The 11,415-nt window shown below is 49.0% G+C and overlaps 1 non-coding gene across 1 annotated transcript; it reads left to right on the top strand.

The window, feature by feature from the left end:
• The first annotated feature begins 10,064 nt into the window (after positions 1-10,064).
• Positions 10,065-10,136, top strand: TRNAC-GCA (transfer RNA cysteine (anticodon GCA)). The gene has a single exon. It is a non-coding gene; the product is annotated as a tRNA-Cys (tRNA).
• Positions 10,137-11,415: the final 1,279 nt, after the last annotated feature.

The raw sequence follows: 11,415 nt of genomic DNA, 5'->3' as shown, positions 1-11,415 counted from the left end.
ACCATGAAATTAAAAGATGCTTGCTCCTTGGAAGAAAAGCTATGACAAACCTAGACAGCATATTAAAAAGCAGAGACATTACTTTGCCTGCAAAGATCCATATAGTCAAAGTTATGGCTTTTCCAGTAGACATGTATACATGTGAGAGTTGGACCATTAAGAAGGCTGAGCACCGAAGAACTGATGCTTTCAGACTGTGGTGCTGGAGAAGACTCTTGAGAGTCCCTTGGACAGTAAGATCAAACCTGCAATCCTAAAGGAAATCAACCCTGAATATTCATTGGAAGGCTGAAGCTAAAGCTCCAATATTTTCGCCACCTGATGCGAAGAGCTGATTCATTGGAAAAGATCCTGATGCTGGGAAAGATTGAGGGCAAGAGGAGAAGGGAGCGACAGAGGATGAGATGGTTGGATGGCATCGCCAACTCAATGGACATGAGTTTGAGTAAACTCCGGGTGTTGGTGATGGGCAGGGAGGCCTGGCGTGCTGCAGTCCATGGGGTTGCAAAGAGTCAGACACGACTGAGCGACTGAACAGCAAATACTGAGTGGCAAAAAGAAGTCAGCTGACAACGAAGTTATTTCCTAATGATGAAAGGGAGCCCAAACTACCGCTTTTTCTGGGCCACTTCCTTGCTTGAGAACCTAGTACTGCATCAACCATCAAAACTCCCTGGCTGAGCTTCTGATTCCTGTTCCCATTCTCAGCCTTGGGTGCTGTAGAAGCTGCCTGAGGGTGAGGTGGGAATGTCAGCTGGAATCTGAGTCTTTTTTTTCTTTTCAATATTTATTTATTTGCTGCGTCAGGTCTTAGTCACAGCACCCAGAATTTTTGTTGCACGTGGGGTTAGTTGCTCCTCTGCATTCGAGATCTTAGTTCCCCAACCAGGGATCCAACCCGTGCCCCCTGCATTGCAAGATGGATTCTTAACCACTGGACCACCAAGAAAGTCTCTGGAATCTACGTCTTTTAGGGCTGGCCACCCACGTGGCCACCTACGCTGCAGCTGGTCTCCATGGTGGCTCCATCTTCCTGCCAATGTGATGTCCTGCCACCTCTTTATCCCATGGTCCCCTTCACGGTGACCTTCTTCCTCCTTTGCAGCCCTTCCGAGGTCCAGCCCAAATGATTCCTTCCTCCTCCTGAACATGTCACCGAGAAAAGTGCAGTTTGCTGCAAGGGGCTAAGTTGGCTACCATTCTAGATTGTTCTTCCTAGACTCCTGGACTCAGAGGGGCAACTGTGGTCTGAAGCTTGTGCCAGGCTTTGCAGATTCAGCAACTCAGGTGGATGAGTCCACGCAAGTATGCAAATCTGGGAAGAGGGAGAACAGAAAGATACGAAGAGGAGAAGGAGGAGCGCATGCATGTATGCTCTCCAGTCTGCGTTTACTGAAAAAGGGCAAAAGGGTGAGGGAGCCCCAGGTATCCAGCAATCTGCAAGTGCATGCCTGTCCTGCTCGGCTGTGCCCTGCTGATCTCTTTGCTAAGTGCTGTGGATGATTCAGCTCTTGGGAGCTAGATTCTAGTTGAGGAGGCAAGAAAAACACAAATGCACTGACCACAAACCACGTAGGACATACCCAATAATACAGCGGATTAACCCGCATGGTACAGATGATCAATCGTGTAATAATGTTGAACCATTTGCGGAGAGCTGAGTTGTCACGGAAACCTTTGGAGGAGGTGGGACTTCCTCTAGGCCCCGAAGGGGGACAGGAGTGGGAAGGGGCTGGGGCACTGGTGGGGTGCGGAGTAGAGGGAGGGGAAGGTCCAGTGGGCTGTGAGTCTGTGGACAGACCAGCCCATTCTGAGTGGGGTTTGTGGCTGGGAGTAGAGATGAAGTAGAGAGATGGAGTGAGCCCAGAGGGTGGAGACCCTTGGAGATCTGGCTGAGTAGCTCATTCATTTGTTTATGAGGTCATTCATCTGTCCTTCTCTCCTTCCATTCATTCATCCAACAGATATTTTCCAAGTGCCCGGTACAAGCCACATGGTGCTAGGGCCTTGTAGGAAACCAGGAACTGTAGCGATGGTGATGCTATTCATAAGAACCTTTTGATTTAATGAGAGACTGAAGATCCTCATATGAAAATATCAGTGGTGCTTCAGTGGGGAGTGGGGGCCCTCTGCTCAGCTGCACAGAGGGTTACACAGGAGAGGAGAGGCAGTGAGGACTCCCTGCCACGTGGGGTGACCACGGAGGTGGCGTTGGAGCTGTGCCTTGGAAGAGAGGCAGGACTGAAGGATGAGAAAGAAGGGCGAGTGTTCCAGGAAAAGGAGCGACAACCGCAGGAAGGGGGAATCGAGCGTTCTGCTCAGGGCACAGCCCTGTGCCGGCCATAGGAGGTTAAGATGGGCACCAGGGGAGATTAAGAGGGAAATGAAGAAACCCCAGAACGTGAGTGCTAGAAAGGGCCTTTGAACCTTCTGCCTTTCTGCTGGATCTCGCCTAGGTCACCGTAAGAGCCTCTCTTACACAGACTGAGGAGCTCTCCTTTTATTAAAAAAATATTTTACTTTCTTGATTTTGTTGGGTCTTAGTTATGGCTTGCAGGATCTTTGTTGCATCATGCAGGATTTTTCAGTGCCAGGCATGGGCTCAGTTGTTGCCCCTCGAGGGTTTAGCTGCTCTGCGGCACGTGGGATCTTAGTTCCCCTACCAGGGATCGAAAGCATGTCCCTTGCATCGCAAGGCAGGTTCTTAACCACTAACTGCGTTCTCTTTTTCTTCTTCTTTTTTTTTAATATTTATTGTTTATTTGTCTGTGCTGGGTCTTGGGTCTTTCAGCATGTGGGTTCTCTAGTTGCAGCATGTGAACTCAGTCTCGGCATGTGGAATCTAGTTCCCTGACCAGGAAACGAACCTGGGGCTCCTGCATTAGAAGCTGGGAGTCTTAGCCCCTGGACCACCAGGCAAGTCCCATGCTCTTCTTTTTGAACTGAGAAACACAGAGGTATTAGTCAAGGGAGGCTATTTACAAACAGTGCTCAAATATCAGCGCTTCATGCTCCAATCCACTCGAGTCAGCAGACAGCCTCTGCTCCACACGGTCATCGCAGGACCCAGGCTGCTTCCATTCTGTGGCTCCACTTCAACCACAGGCCTGAAAGCCAGACGGACAGCACAGAGAAGGCACACCCACCTCCCAGATGCCCAGGGTGCGGGGAGGCAGGGGGCGGGCAGAGAGTCATTCAATTGTATGCGTAGGATGAGCAAGTGGATTTGATGAGCCCCTAGCCAGTCTCTACTGTAACCTCTTTCTCTGTGATCCTCCCATCAAATTGACACCTGACTTATGGAGGGAGAAACAAGAGATATACACAGCAAGTGGGGGCCATGTGGGGACAGCAGGGGACTGGCAGCGTCAGGACTGCGGATTCCGATCCAGCTCCTTTCCCCAGCCTCCTCACATAGCGAGTCTGCCAGAGCGCTGGCAGATGGGCGTAGTGTCTCCGTGACCTCGGTTTCCTCATCTGCCACACGGGGCCTCTGACTTGGTCCTCAGGATAGATGATGTGGAAAAGCACCCACTCCTGACCGCCCCGCCCCAGCCAGCCGGGGTGGCAGGCACAAGGACAGCCCAGGCCACACTCAGCTAGCCCCACCTCCATCCCGCCGATGTCCCCTGAGTGATAGAAGAGGAAGCTCACAAGCAGAGTGTTATTACAGCTTTTCCATAATGCAATGTCATCAGGAAGGCCCGGGCCTCTGGGCAGCGCCCTGGCAGCCCCATTACTCTTCGCAGCTGCTCAGCACCTTTCAGACGATGCTGGAGAGGGCAGGAGGCGCTCTAATAAAACACACGGCAACGGGAGACCACTCATCAGCGGCTCTTCAGAATGATCTGAACTTCGGACTTTTGATTTAAATCTGCATCCTCTGTGGCCAAAAACATAAAACAGAAGATGAGGGAAAGAACAAATATGAAAGCGTGGGTGCCAAGAATTCGAGAGGAAGGGAGGAAGACAAGCAGCTCTTGGAAGCTACCCCGTCAGGAGCTGGCCAGGCAGATTGACTTGCACCGGGGCTGGGTCCTTCCCACCAGACCTCACTCAGAACCATCCCTTCTGTCACCAAGCTGCCCCAAGATGGGACAGGAGGCTTGAGAGCTTATCCAAGAACAAAAGTCACGCATCTCCCTGGTCTAATTCGCCCCTCACCTGTTTCCTTAAAACCTCTAAAGAGAGGGTGGGGACTGATGGGCTGGGAGACCTGCGTCTCTTCTAATGTCCTTTCTCCTCAGATTCCTTTGGTAAGAGATGACTGCTCACCAGGGCCTGTTGTGCAATAGTGAGTTTTGCCCCGTGGAGGCCAAAGGGGAGCAAAAGTGAGGGTGTTGCTACTTTGGCTGGAGACCAAGGACGGCCTCTCTGAGGTGGCGCTGACTAGGCAGCAGAGTGAAGCCAGGAGGCAGGTCCCTGGGGCAGGTGGCCAGGGACCTCAACACAGCCAAGGGGTCTGGATATTCGCCTGCAACTTAAGACTCTCCCCACTCCCAGAACACCTCCAGTACCTACATAGCTTGAAAAAATATAAACTCATCTCCAGAAAAAGGGAGCAATCTGCTGCCAGTGTAACTTCCAGGGGCATCAAATGACGAGGTCCCCCAGTGCAAGCCCAGATCAACTCTTTAGGCTAACGTATCTGGGTATTGCAGCCAATCATTTCCTCCAGTTGAAGAAGCTGAAAGAAGAAAAATCAGGCAATTGTGCCCCACAATACAGCTAAGTATTTAATGTGCTTTTAATGTTTACATTATTAACAGCAGTATTACAAAACGATATTTTACTTTCAACCGATTTCAGTGTGAGATTCGATGTCTGAATGACTGGGATCATTATGACTTGAAAACCTGACGCAGAGCTCCCTCCCGCCTCTCTCCTCCCCCTGATCGTGCCTCCTTTCTATAAAGAGCTGGCAGGGCTCCACGAGGCCCAAATACATGTTCTAAATGGATAGGGAGGTGCAGCCCTGCTGGGGGTTTTCAAGGAGCCAGGGGAGGCTGCATTCAGTGTGGAATGAGTGACAACCAGCAGGTGGGTGTTGAAATGGTCATCAACTCCCTGAGGGGCTGGCACTGCCAAGCCACATTCCAGGCAGTGCCTATTAATGTGCCCAGAATGGTGCCCGCTGACTGACAGGGCAGTGAGCCCGGACTCTGGCTCCAAACACCGATAGGCATGGGGGGTGGGGGTGGCGAGGTAAAACAAGGCCAGAGAGGCCCCCAGATCCCCCTGGGAAACCACAGAACATACAGAAACACACGCTGTGCACAGTTCACGGCAGTGACACCACACAGAGGCCTGAAGAGGCACCTGATGGACGAGCAAGGGCACGGACTCCGGGGTCAGCCAGCTGGGGCTCAAGTCCAGGCTCTGCCATTCCCCCACCTGGTGACCTTGACAAGTCCTTGTCCTTTCTGTGCCTCGGTTTCCAGTTCTGTAAAATGGGGATAACAGTGGACCCCACCGTGAGGACTAAATGAGTCAGTAGGAAGGCCTTTAGAACAGTGTCAAGCACACAGAAAATACTCAGTTCGTGTCAATATATCATGCTAATTCCCGTTTTAAGATGAAGAGCTGAAGCTCAGAGTGATTAAACAGCCAGCCAAGGTTGGCTGCTCCGAAGGAAGGCCCTCGCCTTTGCTGCCCTCTACCTGGAAGTCGTTCTGCTCCTTGTATGACTCAGTCTCTGAAACACAAGCCCCTCCAGGCCAGCCAGACCCCACCTCTGCCCCAGTCACTGCGGACCTAGCACTCTGACTTGACCCTTCCCTTCCCTAGCATTTATCACATCTGAAATTATCTTGTTCATTTACGAAAGGACTGAATACAGAAGAAACACTATTTGTTTTATTACTGTAGTTACTGTATGTCTGCTTGGTTGTTGTCTGTTTCCTCCATTTAACTGTAAAACCCATGGGACTGTAACTGAAAGTGGGGTCCAGCTGCTCAGTACTCAGTAGCCATTAAAGAGGCCAGGTTGGTGGAAAGTTTGCTCTATTTTGGATGCCAGCACCAGGGGTCGGGGAGGGTGAGGGCAGATGCCTGTCCAAAGACCAACTCCACCCCATCCCCAGCTGACAGCCAGTGGGCAAGAGTGTTGATAGGCTGAGGGAGGGGACTATGTGTAGAAACATACAGTCAGCTCTGAAAGTCATCTGGAAACTGGTCATCAGTGGTCTGATCAGTGTCATCCCGATTGAGTGCAATGAATCTTCAGTTCCATGGTCGGCTTGTTCCCAGTTCCTTGAGGCCAGTTCTCAGAATTATGGCCACTGAAGTCATGGCTACAGTGTGGTCATCGTGTAGTTAACTACCTCCACCTGGTAGGGGCTTCAGTGTCTCTAAGACAGTTCATAGGATATAGCTCAAAATATGATCTATTGCTCTTGAAGAGGAGCTAAAGGTCCTTGACTTTGCTTAATGACTACATTATTATTGGCTTCTCAGGTGGCGCTAGTGGTAGAGAATCCGCCTGCCAATGCAGGAGACACAGGAGATGCAGATTTGATCCCGGGATCAACAAGATCCCCTGGAGAAGGGCATGGTAACCCACTCCAGAATTGTTGGCCTGGAGAATCCCATGGACAGAGGAGCCTGGCTGGCTGCAGTCCATGGGGTCACAAAGAGTCAGACATGACTGATAATGAGGCACACACATTATCATTATTTGGTCTTCTTTGTTTTCCTTTGTTTCTGCCTTTTCTCGCTTCTCTGATTAAACTTTTTCTCTGGCTAAAGCTTTTCCACAGACAAAATGCAAGCAGAGGACATGGGGGTCATGGACCATAGGGTCCTGCTCTATTCCAGGATCTGGGCCATCATCTATCTTTGTCCACCACAGGAGAGGCGCTCAGGGCTGGTTTTGTGAGTGTGTGATCTGACGTGCCCCACACTTGGGTTAATGCTCTGCTGTTACTGTCTTGAAATTCATCATAATTTTTTAATAACATTTTCATTTTCATTGGACCCCCCCCCCGAAAATTGTACTCATAGTCCTAGATGAACAAATGAATGAATGAGATAGTCCGCATTCCAACCCATATCTGTCAGCCTCCACAGCCTCACCACTGAACCTCAAGACACACAAGCCTGCAGGGGTTTGGGGAAGAGAGGTGGGTACTGACCCAGGACAACCACAAGCTGATCCAGAAGATGCTATGCTGGGGAAGGGAGATCCTTAGAAGGAGCCACTGATTCAGGTTTCTCCTACTCCACTTGTCCTTCTAAACCTCTCATTGTCAGTTCAGTTCAGTTGCTCAGTCATGTCTGACTCTCTGCGACCCCATGGACTGCAGCACACCAGGCCTCCCTGTCGATCACCAACTCCTGGAATTGTTGCTCAAACTCATGTCCATTGAGTCAGTGATACCATCCAACCATCTCATCCTCTGCCATCCCCTTCTCCTCCTGCCTTCAATCTTTCCCAGCATCAGGGTCTTTTCCAATGAGTCAGTTCTTCACATCAGGTGGCCAAAGTATTGGAGTTTCAGCTTCAGCACCAGTCCTTCCAATGAATATTCAGGACTGATCTCCTTTAGGATGGACTGGTTGGATCTCCTTGCAGTTCAAGAGACTCTCAAGAGTCTTCTTCAACACCACAGTTCAAAAGCATCAATTCTTTGGCACTCAGCTTTCTTTATAGTCCAACTCTCACATCCATACATGACTACTGGAAAAACCATAGCTTTGACTCAACGGATCTTTGTTGGCAGAGTAATGTCTCTGGTTTTTAATATGCTGTCTAGGTTGGTCATAGCTTTTCTTCCAAGGAGCAAGTGTCTTTTAATTTCATGGCTGCAGTCACCATCTGCAGTGATTTTGGGGCCCAAAAATGTAAACTCTGTGTTTCCACTGTTTCCCCATCTATATGCCATGAAGTGATGGGACTGGATGCCATGATCTTAGTGCCTCAAGTTGGGTGAAAACCATGTTAGTTTTTCAGAGGGAACTCAGTCCCTGCCTCCCAGGACAGCTGTTGGCTGGCCAAGTGTTCTTCAAAAGCCACAGCCATGTAGGGCTTCAAGCAGAATAACAAGGTCTCGGGGCACCCAACACGGCCCTAGGTTCCTGGAGCTTGATACTGATAGTAAATAGATATAACCCCACTCTTTGAACCTCGGGGCAGCTATCAAAACTATGTGGTTATGTTACATTTGTCCAAGCTCACTGCACAATGAGCCAACAAATTGAGAGACGAGTTGTTGGGGGAAGGAACAGTAACTTTATTTGGAAAACCAGCAGACCAAGAAGATGGTGAACTAGTGTCCCAAAGAATCATCTTGCCCGAGTTAGAATTCAGGCTTCTTTATACTACAATGGGATGGGATGTGGTTGGTTGCTGCAAACTTCTTGGTGCCAGAATCCTTTGTTCTTGCAGTTGTCCACATAGGTCTTGTCACAATGTTCCTAGAAACCTCCTCCAACAAAACAAATGTTATTCTCTGTTCTGCAACTTTTTAATCTCTATATGAATGAAAAAGTGTTATACCTTTAAAGATAGCTTTGATAATGGACTACCCTATATATTTCAGGCTACAGGCAATACTCAACTTGTAGCAAAAATAATATGGTAAGTCCCCTACATAGGAATGTTCAAGTTGTGAATACCTGTTCACATGTCCCATCACGTAAGTGATTTCATTTGTCTGGCACACATCGTCACATGCGTGCATCTTCTACAAGTGCTTGTGTTTTTGTGAACCTTATAGTACAGCAGTATACAGACTACAGTAGTACAGGATCTTTATTTCAAGCCCAGGATGTGAGTGACTGAAACTGCAGCTTGCCCTTCCATGAAACTAAAAGACGCTTGCTCCTTGGAAGAAAAGCTATAACAAACCTAGACAGTGGATTAAAAAGCAGAGACGTTACTCTGCTGACAAGAGTCCATATAGTCAAAGTTATGGTTTTTCCAGTAGTCATGTATGGATGTGAGAGTTGGACCATAAAGAAGGCTGAGCACCGAAGAATTGATGCTTTCAAACTGTGGTGTTGGAAAAGACTCTTGAGAGTCCCCTGGACAGCAAGGAGATCAAACCAGTTAATCCTAAAGGAAATCAACCCTGAATGCTCATTGGAAGGACTGATGCTGAAGCTGAAGCGCCAATATTTTGGCCACATGATGAGAAAAGCTGACTCATTGGAAAAAAACTGATGCTGGGCAAGACTGATGGCGGGAGGAGAAGGGGACTCAGTAACTCTTCCTGCCAGCCCCGTATGCCAGCTGTTGTACTGTACTGTAAGATTTAAAATGCTTTCTTTGTGTTTTTTAACATATTATTTGTGTGAAAAATATTATAAACCTATTATAGTACAGTGCTACATAGCTTACTGTGTTAGGTGGGTACCTAGGCTATTTTCTTGGACTTATGAATGCACTCTCAGAATGGAATGCGTTCATCTGTAGGAGACCTACTGTAGCTACAAAGGTTAAAGTAACAGAAATAGATTCAGTATTGAGTCAGATTTGTTCTTCCCTCCCATGGACGGAGGAGCCTGTAGGCTACAGTCCATGGGGTCGCAAAGAGTCGGACACGACTGAGCGACTTCACTTCACTTCACTTCATTACAAATACAGCTGATGGTGAGGATGAGCCAGGAGGTAATGGTGGGCTGGAAATGTGTTGGGAGTGCCTCTGATGCCTCGTCTTCCACTCCCACTGAACTCATCTCAAGCAGGCATCACACACCCCGCGTCCCCAAAGGTTCTCATTCACAGGTCTTTTACCCCTAATGACTTCAGACAGCTCACAGATGTTCCCTGTTAAAACCACCCACTGCTCTTTCCTTCTCCCTCTTCATTTCTCGCCCATCCCTGCCCCAGGCCTGGCTCTTGCTATGGAGGGAATGTCCCTCCATTCCCACATATCCAAATCCTAACCACCCTCAAGGCCCAGTCCAAACGCTATATCCTTCAGAATCAATGCTTGATCTTTCTCCCACTAGTCTGCTGAACAACTAGAAATACCATTTCTTTTTACAAACTCCTAACATTCTCTAACACTTCAGTTAAAGTCCTTGTCGTTTTTAATTTTGTGTTTTGGTTATGTGGGGCTTCCCTGGTGGCTCAGATGGTAAAGCGTCTGCCTGCAGTGCAGGAGACCCGGGTTCGATCCCTGGGTTGGGAAGATCCCCTGGAGAAGGAAATGGCAACCCACTCCATTACTCTTGCCTGGAAAATTCCATGGACTGAGGAGCCTGGTAGGCTACAGTCCATGGGGTCACAAAGAGTCAGACACGACTGAGTGACTTCACTTGGGCTTCCCTGTGGCTCAGATGGTAAAGCGTCTGCCTGCAATGCGGGAGACCCAGGTTCAATCTCTGGGTCAGGAAGATCCCCTGGAGAAGGAAATTGCAACCCACTCCAGTACTCTTGCCTGAAATCTCCATGGACTGTCGCCTGAGGAGCCTGGTAAGCGACAGTCCATGGAGTCGCAAAGAGTCGGACACAACTGAGTGACTTCACTCACTTTGGTTATGCATTCACTTCCTGACTCAGGGTAGGAGTCTCCTGGACTCACCTCTAAAATTAGGCAAGGTGAGAAGGAAGAGATTTAGGGAAAGCCAAGTGTCATATGCACATGCGTGCATGCTCAGTCACTCAGTCGTGCCTAACTCTTCTGCGACCCCATGGACTGTAGCCCGCCAGGCTCCTCTGTCCATGAGATTTTCCAGGTAAGAATACTGGAGCGGGTGGCCATTTCCTCTTCCTGGGGATCCTCTCCACCCAGGGATTGAACTCACCTCTTCAGCAACCCCTTAATTGGCAGGCATATATTCTTTATCACTGAGCCACCTGGGAAGTCCATATTCAGGACAGTAAAAACGCAAAAGAAGGTTCAGTTTTCCTTAAGGAAAATCTGGAAGAGGGGAGGTATCTTTAGGAAAAAAAAAAAAAAAATCTGGACATTACATGCATCTGGAGATGTAAAGGAGACGGCTTGGTAAAACAAATTTTTCGAATTGAATCAACCCAGCAGATATTGCTCAAGCAGGGAAAAGTGGCAGACTTGGGGAGGGGACCATCGGAAGGATACCAATAGGAGCTGGGGGGAAAGGGACGAGGGCTGAGGAGCACTCAGAGTCGTGGCAGAGAACCACGTGGTAGCGACAAGTACAGGGGGAGCGAGAAGGGCGGGGAGGGGGAGTGATGTGCGGGCTTCGAGCCACCTGTGCATGCCACGTGGTTAAGTTCAAACACATCTTCTTCGAACCTGTATTTACATGCAAAAATAATCAGTTACGCAAATTAGCAGAGGTCTCAGAGGAAGGTTATTTTAGTCTGGAGCTTGTGCAGTCATTGCAAAAGAAGAGCAAAGCTGTCCCTAGAATACTCCACGCCTGATTTGCCCCTGGGAGCTGGGCTAGTTCCTGGAGGAGGAACACTGAATTAACTTGCAAAGGCAA

This window comes from Bos taurus, chromosome 23 (assembly GCF_002263795.3).
Source record: "Bos taurus isolate L1 Dominette 01449 registration number 42190680 breed Hereford chromosome 23, ARS-UCD2.0, whole genome shotgun sequence".
Classification (NCBI taxonomy): Eukaryota; Metazoa; Chordata; class Mammalia; order Artiodactyla; family Bovidae; genus Bos; species Bos taurus.
Note: the sequence above shows the minus strand (reverse complement) of the source record. Positions and strands in the feature narration are given on the sequence as shown.